At 44.3% G+C, this 16287-nt stretch overlaps 1 long non-coding RNA gene across 1 annotated transcript in view; it reads right to left on the bottom strand.

Annotated features, from left to right (window-relative positions):
* LOC143809559 (uncharacterized) overlaps nt 1–14119 on the bottom strand; it is a 42800-nt gene extending 28681 nt beyond the window's left edge. The window contains exons 1-2 of the long non-coding RNA XR_013222336.1: nt 13962–14119; nt 10608–10771 (exon numbers count right to left, since the gene is read on the bottom strand). This is a non-coding gene — a long non-coding RNA (uncharacterized LOC143809559). The remainder of the gene's footprint in view (nt 1–10607; nt 10772–13961) is intronic.
* Between the last annotated feature and the right edge of the window lie 2168 nt (nt 14120–16287).

Genomic DNA, 16287 nt, shown 5'->3' with positions numbered 1-16287 from the left:
TTCTTCTCTAGAAAATTCTCGCCCGCCGAGCGCAATTATGATGTGGGTAATCGGGAGCTTTTGGCCATGAAATGGGCATTTGAGGAGTGGCGTCATTGGCTTGAGGGTGCTAAACATCGCGCGGTGGTCTTGACTGATCACAAGAATCTCATTTACCTTGAGTCTGCCAGGCGTTTGAATCCTAGACAGGCTCGTTGGTCATTATTTTTTTCTCGTTTCAATTTCGTGGTTTCATACCTGCCAGGTTCAAAGAATGTTAAGGCAGATGCTCTTTCCAGGAGTTTTGTGCCTGATTCTCCTGGAGACACTGGGCCTGCTGGTATCCTTAGGGATGGGGTAATATTGTCCGCCGTATCCCCAGACTTGCGACGCGCATTGCAGGAGTTTCAGGTGGATAAACCGGATCGATGTCCTCCAGAAAGACTGTTTGTTCCGGATGATTGGACCAGTAGAGTCATCTCCGAGGTCCATTCTTCTGTGTTGGCTGGTCATCCTGGAATATTTGGTACAAGAGATTTGGTGGCCAGGTCTTTTTGGTGGCCTTCCTTGTCTAGGGATGTGCGTACCTTTGTGCAGTCTTGTGAAGTGTGTGCTCGAGCTAAGCCTTGCTGTTCACGGGCTAGTGGGTTGTTGTTATCTTTGCCCATCCCGAAGAGGCCTTGGACGCACATTTCCATGGATTTTATTTCTGATCTCCCGGTTTCACAGAAAATGTCCGTTATCTGGGTTGTGTGTGACCGCTTTTCTAAGATGGTTCATTTGGTGCCCTTGCCTAAGTTACCCTCCTCCTCTGAGTTGGTTCCTTTGTTTTTTCAGAACGTGGTTCGTTTGCATGGGATTCCGGAGAATATCGTTTCTGACAGGGGATCCCAGTTTGTGTCTAGATTTTGGCGGACGTTTTGTGCCAAGATGGGCATTGATTTGTCTTTCTCGTCTGCATTCCATCCTCAGACGAATGGCCAGACGGAGCGAACTAATCAGACCTTGGAAACTTATTTGAGGTGTTTTGTTTCTGCTGATCAGGATGACTGGGTTGCTTTTTTGCCACTGGCCGAATTTGCTCTTAATAATCGGGCTAGTTCTGCCACGTTGGTCTCTCCTTTTTTTTGTAATTCGGGGTTTCATCCTCGTTTTTCCTCTGGTCAGGGGGAATCTTCGGATTGTCCTGGAGTGGACGTGGTGGTGGACAGGCTACATCAGATTTGGAATCAGGTGGTGGACAATTTGAAGTTATCTCAGGAGAAGACTCAGCAGTTTGCTAATTGCCGTCGCCGCGTGGGTCCCCGACTTCTTGTTGGGGACTTGGTGTGGTTGTCTTCTCGTTTTGTCCCTATGAAGGTCTCTTCTCCTAAGTTCAAGCCTCGGTTCATCGGTCCTTATAGGATCTCGGAGATTCTTAACCCTGTATCTTTTCGTTTGGATCTCCCAGCATCGTTTGCTATTCATAATGTGTTCCATCGGTCGTTGTTGCGGAGGTATGAGGTGCCCGTTGTTCCTTCGGTCGAGCCTCCTGCTCCGGTGCTGGTGGAGGGAGAATTGGAGTATGTTGTTGAAAAGATCTTGGATTCTCGTGTTTCCAGACGCAAACTCCAGTATTTGGTTAAGTGGAAGGGTTATGGTCAGGAGGATAATTCCTGGGTGGTCGCCTCCGATGTTCACGCGACTGATTTGGTCCGCGCCTTCTATAGAGCTCACCCTGATCGCCCTGGGGGTTCTCGTGAGGGTTCGGTGACCCCTCCTCAAGGGGGGGGTACTGTTGTGGATTCTGTTGGTGGGCTCCCTCTGGTGGTTACTGCTGGTACTGGGTGACTTTGGTGGGTTGCGGCCTTTGATTTCCACCTGTCCATCAGAGGCTGGGTGTTTCCTATTTTACCTGGCCTTTCTGTCATTTCCCTTGCCGGCTATCAATGTGTTCAGATGTGCTCTGTTTGGTTCCTGCCTACCTGCTCCCAGATCTTTCAGGATAAGCTAAGTGCTGATTTTCAGTTGTTTGGTTTTTGGTCCAGCTTGCTTAGAATGTCTCTATGCTAGCTGGTTGCTCTAGTGGACTGAGGTTCTCCCCATGTGCCATGAGTTGGCACATGGGTTCTTGTAATCTCAGGATGGTTTTTTTGATTAGGGTTTTTTGCTGACCGCTCAGTCCCCTTTTGTATCATTCTGCTTTCTAGTTTTCAGCGGGCCTCTATTTGCTAAAGCTATATACATCATCTCTATGTGTGTGCCTTCCTCTCATTTCACCGTCAATATATGTGGGGGGCAACTATACCTTTGGGGTTAATTCCTCTGGAGGCAAGTGAGGTCTTGTTTTCTCTGCAGTACTAGTTAGCTCTTAGGCTGGTGCGTGGCGTCTAGAACCAACGTAGGAACGCTCCCTGGCTATCTCTAGTTGCGTTTGTCAGGCGTAGGGCAGCGGTCAGCCCAGGTTCCATCACCCTAGAGCTCGTCCGATATTTGTTATACTTTGCTTGTCCTGTGCTATCCCTAGCCATTGGGGATTCATGACAGTAGTTATAGTCTTGTACATAGGAGCAGTATTATAGTAGTTATATTCTTGTACATAGGGGGCAGTATTATAATAGCTATATTCTTGTACATAGGGGCAGTATTATAGTAGTTATATCACTGTACAGAGGAGCAGTATTATAGTAGTTATATTCTTGTACATAGGGGCAGTATTATAGTAGTTATATTCTTGTACATAGGGGACAGTATTATAGTAGTAATATTCTTGTACATAGGGGCAGTATTATAGTAGTTATATTCTTGTACATAGGGGACAGTATTATAGTAGTTATATTCTTGTACATAGGGGCGGTATTATAGTAGTTATCTTCTTGTATATAGGGGCAGTATTATAGTAGTTATATTCTTGTACATAGGGGACAGTATTATATGTCATGATCTCCATGGCTAGAGAACATAGCATAAGCCTATATAGGAACAAGCTCTTGGAAGATGGGAACTGTACTGACCATGAACTAAACCTACCGCACAACTAGAAGTAGCCAGGTAGCATGTCCTACTTTTTATCCCTATATGCCCAGCGCCGGCCGGAGAACTAAATAATGCTAGCAGAGGGAAATATAAGACCTGGCTCACCTCTAGAGAAATGCCCAAAAAGGAGACAGAGGCCCCCCACATATATTGGCGGTGATTTTAGATGAAATAACAAACACAGCAGGAAAATAGTTTTAGCAAATTTGAGGTCCGCTTTCTAGATAGCAGAAGACAGAAAGAACACTTTCATGGTCAGCAGAAAACCCTAACAAAACACCATCCAGAAATTACTTTAGGACTCTGGCATTAACTCATAATACCAGAGTGGCAATTCCTGATCAACAAGAGCTTTCCAGACACAGTAACGAAACTGCAGCTGTGAACTGGAACCAAAAAGCAAAAACAAACATGGACGAAAGTCCAACTTATCTAGTAGATGTCTGGGAGCAGGAACAAGCACAGAGAGGCTTCTGATAACATTGTTGACCGGCAAGCAACTAACAGAGAAGCCAGGTTATATAGCGACACCCAGATCTGATGAGAACAGGTGAACAGGAAAGATGATGACACAAGTTCAATTCCACCAGTGGCCACCGGGGGAGCCCAAAATCCAAATTCACAACAGTACCCCCCCCTCAAGGAGGGGGCACCGAACCCTCACCAGAACCACCAGGGCGATCAGGATGGGCCCTATGAAAGGCACGAACCAGATCGGAGGCATGAACATCAGATGCAGTGACCCAAGAATTATCCTCCTGGCCGTATCCCTTCCACTTGACCAGATACTGGAGTCTCCGTCTGGAAACACGGGAGTCTAGGATTTTCTCCACAACGTACTCCAACTCACCCTCAACCAACACCGGAGCAGGAGGCTCAACGGAAGGCACAACAGGTACCTCATACCTGCGCAATAACGACCGATGAAAAACGTTATGAATGGAAAAGGATGCAGGGAGGTCTAAACGGAAGGAAACAGGGTTAAGAATCTCCAATATTTTATACGGACCGATGAACCGAGGCTTAAACTTAGGAGAAGAGACCCTCATAGGGACAAAACGAGAAGACAACCACACCAAATCTCCAACACAAAGCCGAGGACCAACACGACGGTAACGGTTGGCAAAAAGCTGAGTCTTCTCCTGGGACAACTTCAAATTGTCCATCACCTGCCCCCAAATATGATGCAATCTCTCCACCACCGCATCCACTCCAGGACAATCCGAGGACTCCACCTGACCGGAGGAAAATCGAGGATGGAACCCCGAATTACAGAAAAACGGGGACACCAAGGTGGCAGAGCTGGCCCGATTATTGAGGGCGAACTCCGCCAATGGCAAAAAAGCAACCCAATCATCCTGGTCAGCAGACACAAAACACCTCAGATATGTCTCCAGGGTCTGATTAGTCCGCTCGGTCTGGCCATTAGTCTGAGGGTGAAAAGCAGACGAAAAAGACAAATCTATGCCCATCCTAGCACAGAATGCCCGCCAAAATCTAGACACAAATTGGGTTCCTCTGTCAGAAACGATATTCTCAGGAATACCATGCAAACGAACAACATTTTGAAAAAACAGGGGAACCAACTCAGAAGAAGAAGGCAATTTGGGCAGGGGAACCAAATGGACCATCTTAGAAAAACGGTCACACACCACCCAGATGACAGACATTTTCTGGGAAACAGGCAGATCTGAAATAAAATCCATCGAGATGTGCGTCCAAGGCCTCTTAGGAATAGGCAAGGGCAACAATAATCCACTAGCCCGAGAACAACAAGGCTTGGCCCGAGCACAAACGTCACAAGACTGCACAAAGCCTCGCACATCTCGTGACAGGGAAGGCCACCAGAAGGATCTTGCCACCAAATCCCTGGTACCGAAAATTCCAGGATGACCTGCCAATGCAGAAGAATGCACCTCAGAGATGACTCTACTGGTCCAATCATCAGGAACAAACAGCCTATCAGGCGGACAACGATCCGGTCTATCCGCCTGAAACTCCTGCAAGGCCCGCCGCAGGTCTGGAGAAACGGCTGACAAAATAACTCCATCCTTAAGGATACCTGTGGGCTCAGAGTTGCCGGGTGAATCAGGCTCAAAACTCCTAGAAAGGGCATCCGCCTTAACATTCTTAGAACCCGGTAGGTATGACACCACAAATTTAAACCGAGAAAAAAATAATGACCAGCGCGCCTGTCTAGGATTCAGGCGCCTGGCGGTCTCAAGATAAATCAAATTTTTGTGGTCAGTCAATACCACCACCTGATGTCTGGACCCCTCAAGCCAATGGCGCCACTCCTCAAACGCCCACTTCATGGCCAAAAGCTCCCGATTCCCAACATCATAATTCCGCTCAGCGGGCGAAAATTTACGGGAAAAGAAGGCACAAGGCCTCATCACGGAGCAGTCAGAACTTTTCTGCGACAACACTGCCCCAGCTCCGATCTCAGAAGCGTCGACCTCAACCTGAAAAGGAAGAGCCACATCAGGCTGACGCAACACAGGGGCAGAAGAAAAACGGCGCTTAAGCTCCTGAAAAGCCTCCACAGCATCAGGGGACCAATTAGCAACATCAGCACCCTGTCTAGTCAAATCGGTCAATGGCTTAACGACATCCGAAAAACCAGCAATAAATCGACGATAAAAGTTGGCAAAGCCCAAAAATTTCTGAAGACTTTTAAGAGAAGAGGGCTGCGTCCAATCACAAATAGCTTGAACCTTGACAGGATCCATCTCAATGGAAGAGGGAGAAAAAATATATCCCAAAAAGGAAATTCTCTGAACCCCAAAAACGCACTTAGAACCCTTGACACACAGAGAATTAGACCGCAAAACCTGAAAAACCCTCTTGACTTGCTGGACATGAGAGTCCCAGTCATCCGAAAAAATCAGAATATCATCCAGATACACTATCATAAATTTATCCAAAAAATCGCGGAAAATATCATGCATAAAGGACTGGAAGACTGAAGGGGCATTAGAAAGACCAAAAGGCATCACCAAATACTCAAAGTGGCCCTCGGGCGTATTAAATGCGGTTTTCCACTCATCCCCCTGCCTGATCCGCACCAAATTATACGCCCCACGGAGATCAATCTTAGAGAACCACTTGGCCCCCTTTATGCGAGCAAACAAATCAGTCAGCAACGGCAATGGGTATTGATATTTAACCGTGATTTTATTCAAAAGCCGATAATCAATACATGGTCTCAAAGAGCCGTCTTTCTTTGACACAAAGAAAAAGCCGGCTCCTAAGGGAGATGACGATGGACGAATATGTCCCTTTTCCAAGGACTCCTTTATATATTCTCGCATAGCAGCATGTTCAGGCACAGACAGATTAAATAAACGACCCTTTGGGTATTTACTACCCGGAATTAAATCTATAGCACAATCGCACTCACGGTGCGGAGGTAGTGAACCCAGCTTGGGTTCTTCAAAGACGTCACGATAATCAGACAGGAACTCAGGGATTTCAGAGGGAATAGATGATGAAATGGAAACCAAAGGTACGTCCCCATGAGTCCCCTTACATCCCCAGCTCAACACAGACATAGCTCTCCAGTCAAGGACTGGGTTGTGAGACTGCAGCCATGGCAATCCTAGCACCAAATCATCATGTAGATTATACAGCACCAGAAAACGAATAATCTCCTGGTGATCCGGATTAATACGCATAGTTACTTGTGTCCAGTATTGTGGTTTATTATTAGCCAATGGGGTGGAGTCAATCCCCTTCAGAGGAATAAGAGTCTCCAAAGGCTCTAAATCATACCCACAACGATTGGCAAAGGACCAATCCATAAGACTCAAAGCGGCGCCAGAGTCGATATAGGCGTCCGTGGTAATAGATGACAAAGAGCAAATCAGGGTCACAGACAAAATAAACTTAGACTGTAAAGTGCCAATGGAAACAGACTTATCAAGCTTTTTAGTACGCTTAGAGCATGCTGATATAACATGAGTAGAATCCCCACAATAGAAACACAACCCATTTTTCCGTCTAAAATTCTGCCGCTCGCTTCTGGACAGAATTCTATCACACTGCATACTTTCTGGCGTCTTCTCAGTGGACACCGCCAGATGGTGCACTGGTTTGCGCTCCCGCAGACGCCTATCGATCTGAATAGCCATTGTCATGGACTCATTCAGACCCGCAGGCACAGGGAACCCCACCATAACATCCTTAATGGCATCAGAGAGACCCTCTCTGAAAGTAGCCGCCAAGGCACACTCATTCCACTGAGTAAGCACAGACCATTTACGGAATCTCTGGCAGTAAATTTCAGCTTCATCTTGCCCCTGAGATAGGGACATCAAAGTTTTTTCTGCCTGAAGTTCCAAATGAGGTTCGTCATAAAGCAACCCCAAGGCCAGAAAAAACGCATCTACATTGCGCAACGCAGGATCCCCTGGTGCCAATGAAAAAGCCCAGTCTTGAGGGTCGCCACGGAGCAGAGAAATCACAATCCGAACCTGCTGTGCAGGGTCCCCAGCAGAACGAGATTTCAGGGACAAAAATAACTTGCAATTATTTCTAAAATTCTGAAAACCAGATCTATTCCCCGAGAAAAATTCCGGCAGAGGAATTCTCGGTTCAGATACCGGAGCATGAACAACAAAATCTTGCAAATTTTGTACTTTCGTGGTGAGATTATTCAAACCTGCAGTTACACTCTGAAGATCCATAATAAACAGGTGAACACAGAGCCATTCAAAGATTAGAAGGAGAGAGAAAAAAAAGAAAGACTGCAGCATAGACAGACTAGCAAATGATCCAATTAAGAGCACACAAAAAAAAAAAAAAAAAAAACTCTCAGCAGACTTCTTATTTCACTCCTTTCTCAGCCAAGGAATTAACCCTTTAGTAGGCCGGTCAAACTGTCATGATCTCCATGGCTAGAGAACATAGCATAAGCCTATATAGGAACAAGCTCTTGGAAGATGGGAACTGTACTGACCATGAACTAAACCTACCGCACAACTAGAAGTAGCCAGGTAGCATGTCCTACTTTTTATCCCTATATGCCCAGCGCCGGCCGGAGAACTAAATAATGCTAGCAGAGGGAAATATAAGACCTGGCTCACCTCTAGAGAAATGCCCAAAAAGGAGACAGAGGCCCCCCACATATATTGGCGGTGATTTTAGATGAAATAACAAACACAGCAGGAAAATAGTTTTAGCAAATTTGAGGTCCGCTTTCTAGATAGCAGAAGACAGAAAGAACACTTTCATGGTCAGCAGAAAACCCTAACAAAACACCATCCAGAAATTACTTTAGGACTCTGGCATTAACTCATAATACCAGAGTGGCAATTCCTGATCAACAAGAGCTTTCCAGACACAGTAACGAAACTGCAGCTGTGAACTGGAACCAAAAAGCAAAAACAAACATGGACGAAAGTCCAACTTATCTAGTAGATGTCTGGGAGCAGGAACAAGCACAGAGAGGCTTCTGATAACATTGTTGACCGGCAAGCAACTAACAGAGAAGCCAGGTTATATAGCGACACCCAGATCTGATGAGAACAGGTGAACAGGAAAGATGATGACACAAGTTCAATTCCACCAGTGGCCACCGGGGGAGCCCAAAATCCAAATTCACAACAATTATAGTAGTTATATTCTTGTACATAAGGGCAGTATTATAGTAGTTATATTCTTGTACATAGGGGCAGTATTATAGTAGTTATATTCTTGTACATAGGAGCAGTATTATATTAGTTATATTCTTGTACATAGGGACAGTATTATAGTAGTTATATTCTTGTACATAGGGGACAGTATTATAGTAGTTATATTCTTGTACATAGGGACAGTATTATAGTAGTTATATTCTTGTACATAGGGGACAGTATTATAGTAGTTATATTCTTGTACATAGGGGCGGTATTATAGTAGTTATATTCTTGTACATAGGGGCAGTATTATAGTAGTTATATTCTTGTACATAGGGGACAGTATTATAGTAGTTATATTCTTGTACATAAGGGCAGTATTATAGTAGTTATATTCTTGTACATAGGGGACAGTATTATAGTAGTTATAGTCTTGTACATAGGAGCAGTATTATAGTAGTTATATTCTTGTACATAGGGGGCAGTATTATAATAGCTATATTCTTGTACATAGGGGCAGTATTATAGTAGTTATATCACTGTACAGAGGAGCAGTATTATAGTAGTTATATTCTTGTACATAGGGGCAGTATTATAGTAGTTATATTCTTGTACATAGGGGACAGTATTATAGTAGTAATATTCTTGTACATAGGGGCAGTATTATAGTAGTTATATTCTTGTACATAGGGGACAGTATTATAGTAGTTATATTCTTGTACATAGGGGCGGTATTATAGTAGTTATCTTCTTGTATATAGGGGCAGTATTATAGTAGTTATATTCTTGTACATAGGGGACAGTATTATAGTAGTTATATTCTTGTACATAAGGGCAGTATTATAGTAGTTATATTCTTGTACATAGGGGCAGTATTATAGTAGTTATATTCTTGTACATAGGAGCAGTATTATATTAGTTATATTCTTGTACATAGGGACAGTATTATAGTAGTTATATTCTTGTACATAGGGGACAGTATTATAGTAGTTATATTCTTGTACATAGGGACAGTATTATAGTAGTTATATTCTTGTACATAGGGGACAGTATTATAGTAGTTATATTCTTGTGCATAGGGGCAGTATTATAGTAGTTATATTCTTGTACATAGGGGACAGTATTATAGTAGTTATATTCTTGTACATAGGGGCAGTATTATAGTAGTTATATTCTTGTACATAGGGGCAGTATTATAGTAGTTATATTCTTGTACATAGGGGCAGTATTATAGTAGTTATATTCTTCAATATAGCGGCAGAATTATAGTACAAGAATATTGCTACTATAATACTATCTATGTATAGAAATATAACTGCTATAATAGAAAGTTATATAATTGGGCAGGGAGTAGAGGTGAGTCTGATTAGGATGTGAGAAATATCAGCCCAGGAGAGATCAAAGTCAGGTTGAGTGGTGATGGACTCATCCATGGGGGAAGCTACTGCTAAGTGAAGAAGAGCTCATCAGCGAGCCATAAGCCTGTGGGATTAATCAGTAGCAAGTAGCAGAAGAATGACTATCCTGTGGGCTGTAGTGTGGCCTGGTTGCTTGAGTCTTGAGGTGTAGTGGACCTAACGGATATTTTAAGTGTGAACTGCAGTGAAAAGGCTCTTAGAGACAGGACCAGGATGGTGGACACTTGGACAGTAATTGCTGTAGAGCAATGTGAAGTTACAATTATTCATAGGTGAGTGTGAGAACAGCATTAGCCGCAAGGCTTCTGTGAAGTCTACAGTGACCTGAAAATGAGAGAGAAGTTAAATTGTAACCTGAAAAGTCAAGAAATCGTGCCATCCATAATGAACTGCAACCATCAAGGTCCAATGCTCTGTAGTAGAGTTGTAACCACCAAGTGCATTGTGCTTCTGATTTGTTTCTTTAAAGGGCAACCACTCAGACACCAGATTACAGAACTGTACAATCCAGGTCAGAGCAGACACTAATGACCAGTGCCCACTCCTTCTACTAATGCGTGCCCTCCCTTCTCCTTACCTGACTGATTCTAGTTCCGTGCAGAGTTCTTCTTATTGGTTATACATCAGGATCCTTTGTTTCCAGCTTTTCTTTTGAAACTTAACTGGTTAATCGTTCTCATCCCGCGCTACATCTTCTTGTCTGATGGCTCATTTATTTTTCTGTATTTTCCATAAATTTATCTATAAAAAATATACAAAGTCTCAAACTTGGCCCAAAGTTGTTCCATTTTATCACTCGGTGGAGTCAGACATCGGCTCCCTTGTGTGTCTGATATTTACCAGATACAGATCTCTGCCTGAGACGTCAGCCAGTGTATTTCAGTAATTCGTGGAGGCCAAGCCAGATAACTGGATGGCATGGTAGGAGCCTGGGGGCTCAGTGGTTAGCACCATAGCCCTGCAATGCTGAGGTCCTGGGTTCAAATCCTACCAAGGACAACACCTGCAAGGAGTTTGCATGTCATCCCCGTGTGGTTTCCACCGGTTTCATTCAACACCCCAAAAACATACTGATAGACAATGTGGATTGTCAGCCCTAATGGGGACAGAGAAGATGATGGTGGCGCTATATAAGTAAAATAAATTAACTACTGCCTCTCCTACCACGTTCCATTGGTGGTCTGTCCTCACCACGGTGTCCTTCCACCATTTTTTGCATACTTTATTAGTAGAAAGGGGCCATTTTTTCACCATCCCTGGCTCTAAAAGCGATAGTAATTAGGGGGAATATATAGTTGCCCAATTTTTGGGTCACCTTTTCTTCATACACCCCATAAGAGCTGTAAGGGTTGGCTACATAGGACCGCACTGGACATGAAGACCACTGTCAGGAGGGTGATGGACGTCGGTATCTGGATTATACGACACGTGTCACCCTGCTGAGCGTTAGATGTAATGATGCAGGGGTCTCAGGTGCCTCCTCCACCCGATCTCCTCTCATGCTGCTCACTGTGACATCCAGGATGTGGTTTGTGTATTTATCCTAATTATAGACAAATCCGTCCTGCGTCGCGGTTCCTCCATCCCTGGTCGCACACACGGATTATACGGCCATTCGTTCTCCCCTCGGCCCATGTTTTTTTACCCGATGTGACCCTATTTACTGAATACGTCAATGGCTTAATCTGTTTATGGATCCTACAGAATTAAATTAGATTAAAAATAGGAGGAGGCTTTAATAAACAGCCGGCGCTGCCGCTACATTTGGCTCTTATCAGTGGAAACAAGAACGTTGGTTGCAGAGAGTTGACTTATTATGAGGCTTTGTGGATGTTAAAGTGACCTAAATAATAAAATGCCTCCTACTGTCGGGATCAGGGGGTCCAATTGTGACAGATCTGTGTTTCCGTTTACCTACTGATCGGGCAGACTTTGGATAAAGCGCTCTGCCCCATTGTAGAGATCGGAATGAGGTTTTTCCTTTCTGTTTTTGCCGGGCATTGGTGATGACGAAGCAATGAGAAGCAGGGCATGCCCGGACACACACGCCCCTTTTTATTTCCTGGAGCCATCAAAGAGGGGCATGAACTCATCTGCAACCCAAGGTGACAATAACCAGTTTATTACTCTTGGCCACCAGGAAAGCGAACCGTCACCACTCTGCTGCCATTAATGGGTTTGTACCGAGTAAGGAAGTTATACCCTATCCACAGAAAAGGGGATGACTTCCTGATCACTGGGGGTCCAACCACTTGAACCCCCACACATCAACTCCATTCATTCTCTATGAGACTTCCAGAAATGGCAGAGTTTAGCGCTTGGCATGTAGTGAAGGTGGGCAACTGCGCATGCTTGATCTCCGCTACGTTCAGACCCCATTCTTAGGATCGATGGGGGGCCGGGAACCATCGTTCCAACCCCCAGTGATCACAAAGGTATCCACCATCCTACTGATCGCAAATCTCCCATGAATCTGGAATCTTGGCCCCTTCAGCTGCAATTGATAGCAGAGAGGTAGCTGCGCATGCGCTGCTCCCCAGTGATTCTTACTTTAGTTCTGAATATTACAAAACAAGCGAACTCTGCAATTTTTGGGACTCCCATACAAATCATCGGAGAGAGTCACACACGAGCCGTCACCTCTTTGCTGACAGTGGCCCATGATGATGTCCCATTCTTAAGACAGATGAGCCCCGTCATGGGATCCGCATCTATCAGAGATCTCCGGCATATCCCGTGGCTATGCCGTACACATACGAGATGGGAATAACCCTTTAAGCAACGGATCAATATATTTTACAAAACGGTTCCAAAGGTGACGTATCCTTTTACAATAAGAGCATGTCCAGGTGCAGTAGGTCACCTTGACCTTGCAGGGCCCTTTAGACTTGTGCTTATTGTCTGCCTTGTATTGTGCATATGCTGAACGCTGAGCTAAAGGAAGACACGTCCTCTATGTGGAAGTTAATAATCCCACTGTGCTCCAGGCTGTGGCTGACACAACTGGGGGGTAGTGGGAGGACTGGGGTTTGTTAATGCAAAACAGTCACCCCCACCATATCCCAGGACTTTTAACCCTTTGCTTGCCTCTGCTGCCTGCACATAGGATGTTTTTGTTTTCTGCAAATTGATTCTATTTCTAGAAGGAGACATCATCTGTGCTCAGTAATGTATCAAGCCATACATGTGAGCGCCAGATTTTCTTTTCTTTTTTGCTTTTTTTAATCTACACTGTTACACGGGAATAAGATCTACAGAGTTTTCCATAACAGAAGTCGATGTGAAGTATCTCTGGAAGAATTTATTCCACAGCGGTCGCTGTTTGTTCTCTTCCACTGAACTGATAGATAGAAAACGTCACATTTATAAGATCTCAAATTTTCCAGCCACTTATTTTATTTTTTTACTTTGGCTTCGATATGGATTGGGACCAATTCCAGCATCATTGGGAAGTCGCCCAATGCTCTAGGGGACAAATGGAAAACAAATAATGTGGTCACAGAGAAGTCGCCTCTGCAGCGGATCAGTGAGGATGGGATGGGGCCACTGACTGACGCACAATGGAGCCAGGACCTCTGGCACTGCTTAATATCCTCCTATCCTCATGTATAAGACTGCTTTGTCTTCTTTCATCCACACCTCACTGCAAGATCCGCACATCATTCTCCTGAAATACTCTGTGCTGCTGGTGCTCCTTCTGCTATATATCTCACAGCCTAGGCCCCTTTTTTGGTTTTCATTCCCCTCTTTACAGCCCCATTGATACACAGCACCACCGCCAACCATGGTAACACTATTCTCCTGAAATACTCTGTGCTGCTGTGAAATTAGTGCATTTGACCCTCAATCTGTGACCTTTCACGTGTGTCCATCCCGCCCACATCATGACACTTCCGCCTGTAAAATGCACACGAGTGGACAGGTATAATACCTCCAAACCTTTCTCAAATTCAGCTGGATATGCCCAGATTTGGGATGCCATCCCGGGAGTGTAAACCAAATCTGTGTCGTTGGCAGGCGGCTACAGTTGAATATAACGGTGGAGTAGGGAGCCATCGGCATGCTGCTCCTCCATCGCGGCTCCTCCAAGCCGCCTGTGCGCGTCCTCTACAGTTATATGAGGCGAGGCACAATGACATCACCAGAAGGCGCCGGCTGTGCGGAGCCTCACACGGCACAGAGAGTCGCGGCTCTGCTCCGCTCATGGTGGAGATGGCGCTACATTAGTCTGTGGGGGCATCATAATATATGTGGGGTAATATGGGGGCATCATGTTGCATGCAGGGCTGTGGAGTCAGTAAAAGCCAAACTTCCGACTTCGACTCCTCAATTTCCATGACACCGACTCCGACTCCACCAAAATGGGCTCCAACTCCGACTCCACAGCCCTGGTTGCATGGGCGCCATGAAAGGGGCTTCATAGTGGGTGGGAACACTACGGATTGACTGGGGCACTATTTCTATGTGGGCACACTAAAAGGATTGGGCAAGATTAAGATTGTTACAAAGTAAACAAATAAAATCAACAATGTGTCCCTCTTTCCTGTCTTCCATAGTTGGGAGTTATGGAGACTTCCTCCCACGAGATCAGTGCATTCCTCTCCTGAAATACTCTGTGCTGCCTGAGGACTCTTTCTTCCTATCATTAACAGTCATTTGACCCTATTCCCCCTGTTTCCTCTCGGACCATGAGATACAGCCCTGTCCTCACTACAGGTTACTGCCTCCTACAAAGTCAAAGCCAATTTTGATAACAATGCACAGTAAGCCTCATATAGCATCTGTGCCCATACAGGAGATTACTAATTCGCAAGACCCATGCAAAACATATATAGTAACCCCTACATAGAAAAAGTTGCACAACTAGGATCAGCGTAGAAAGCAATTAATTTATTATTAGTAAACACAATCACATAAAATCATATCGTAACATTACTTTGGGATTCTACAATGGTTACAACTACAGAGGAGCCACAGGTCAAAGGTAAACACCATACAATCTCATAATTCCTATACCCTAAAATAACCATAGAACACGTACATAGCAGATCCCACGTATATTAGGACACAATCTCGCTATACTGGTAAATAGTATCCAGCAAAACGCATCATAAAGGTTAAGGGGGAGACAACAATGTTTATTGCAGCATATTTTCCTCGGATCCGCGGTGCCACCACCCCACGAAACGTGCGGTGGTGGTTTTGCTGGATACTATTTACCAGTATAGCGAGATTGTGTCCTAATATACATGGGATCTGCTATGTACGTGTTCTATGGTTATTTTAGGGCAGTGTTCCCCAACTCCAGTCCTCAAGGCCCACCAACAGATCATGTTTTCAGGATTTCCTTTGTATTGCACAGGTGATGCAATTATCACCTGGGCAAGACTAAGGAAATCCTGAAAACATGACCTGTTGGTGGGCCTTGAGGACTGGAGTTGGGGACCCCTGTTTTAGGGTATAGGAATTATGAGATTGTATGGTGTTTACCTTTGACCTGTTGCTCCTCTGTAGTTGTAACCATTGTAGAATCCCAAAGTAATGTTATGATATGATCTTATGTGATTGTGTTTACTAATAATAAATTAATTGCTTTCTACTCTGATCCTAGTTGTGCAACTTTTTCTATGTAGGGGTTACTCCTACAAAGTCAGCACACTCTGCTTCCGCTGCAGCCATCATTACAAAGATTTTCTCTATTCTACAATATTCTTAAAAACTGTTTTTATGGCAACTGAGCTACATGGAGAATCTTCACTTTTGTTAACAAGTCCACATAACAGCCACATTCTCCATAAGAGCCACATTACAAATTCATTCTTCATGTTTGTCATTCAGTTCCCGGGGGCAGCGGTCGGGCACAGCAGCACGACCCCATGGTGTTCTGTAAATCCAGCGTGTCCAGAGGCTTGTGTTCCCTGCCGGCACGTATTAATAGACATTACTTTCATTAATTATTTGCTTTTCCCACAGATCTCGTCTCTTATTAAATTCCTTCTCTTACATTCTGTTTACAGACATTTGTTGGGATTTAGTTCAAGTCTGAATTTACAGTCTACTGAAATCACAGATATTTTAGGAAACGTTCCCCAACACTAAAAAAGCAAAGATAATAAAACCGAAGTTTCTTTAAAGGGAAATTCCAGTTTTTATTTAGGCATCCATACAACAAATGTCTAAAATAGAAATAATAATAATAATAACAAAATATGTGTGTGTGTGTGTGTGTATATATATATACATATATCTGTATTTCT

The sequence above is a fragment of the Ranitomeya variabilis genome, chromosome 2 (genome assembly GCF_051348905.1).
Source record: "Ranitomeya variabilis isolate aRanVar5 chromosome 2, aRanVar5.hap1, whole genome shotgun sequence".
NCBI classification, from domain to species: domain Eukaryota; kingdom Metazoa; phylum Chordata; class Amphibia; order Anura; family Dendrobatidae; genus Ranitomeya; species Ranitomeya variabilis.
Note: the sequence above shows the minus strand (reverse complement) of the source record. Positions and strands in the feature narration are given on the sequence as shown.